Here is an 815-nt window from a genome sequence, read left to right on the forward strand (position 1 = left end):
AGTAAGCAATTACAGCAGCACTGCTGAATATCCCACAGGTTAGAGAGCATCGAGAGAATCACTGGAGAGCTTGGTTTTGAGAGCATCACTTATGCCCCTAGGTTCTATCGAGAATCGAACCAGAATTGTGATATTTGGACTCCAGAGTGTCAATACCTACATTATTCAGAACCACACATTTGCGTCAATCAGAGTTTTGAATCCGAGTCAGGCTCACTAACCCCTGAATGATGGATGTTGATATTGTGTTTTTCTTAATAAGGCTCTATCGGGATTCAAACCCGAGTCGCTGAATTCAAAGTCCAGAGTGCTAACCACTACACTATAGATCCACATATAAACTCATACTAATTAGTGTCTCGAGGCTAACTGGATAACTGAACTAGACCTCACCTACGTAGACCGCATTTAGTGACAATCTGCGGAACGCAAACTTGAATTGTTGAATTTGGTCGTGTTATTTGGTTGAATAAGTTGCTGAAGGTTGTTGACTAGGTGCCACCGATAAGGGAAGGGGAAGACTTGTCAACAAGGGATCCTGGACCCCTTGTTCTCAGGACCTGGAACGAAACCTATTCAGTCCGGTTTTGACCCCTTTGTGACCGTCGCACAGAGTTGCAGCCTTTGCAAATCCACATCTCCAGGAGCAGATTTGTGATAGGGACACTTTCGCATCACACATGACTCGGCTGTATTACACGAATGACCCTGACGTGAATCCTACCAGATACTGCGTTTCACGGGCAGCCGTGTACCAGGCAGATGAACTCAACGCAAGCAGATTCGAGGGTCCAGATTCTCTGGGGACGTATGGA

At 45.8% G+C, this 815-nt stretch overlaps 1 non-coding gene across 1 annotated transcript; it reads right to left on the minus strand.

The window, feature by feature from the left end:
• Positions 1–260: 260 nt before the first annotated feature.
• Positions 261–332, minus strand: Pmar_PMAR001741. Its single transcript has one exon. It is a non-coding gene; the product is annotated as a tRNA-Gln (tRNA).
• Positions 333–815: the final 483 nt, after the last annotated feature.

This window comes from Perkinsus marinus (genome assembly GCF_000006405.1).
Source record: "Perkinsus marinus ATCC 50983 genomic scaffold scf_1104296949156, whole genome shotgun sequence".
Lineage (NCBI taxonomy): Eukaryota > Perkinsozoa > Perkinsida > Perkinsidae > Perkinsus > Perkinsus marinus.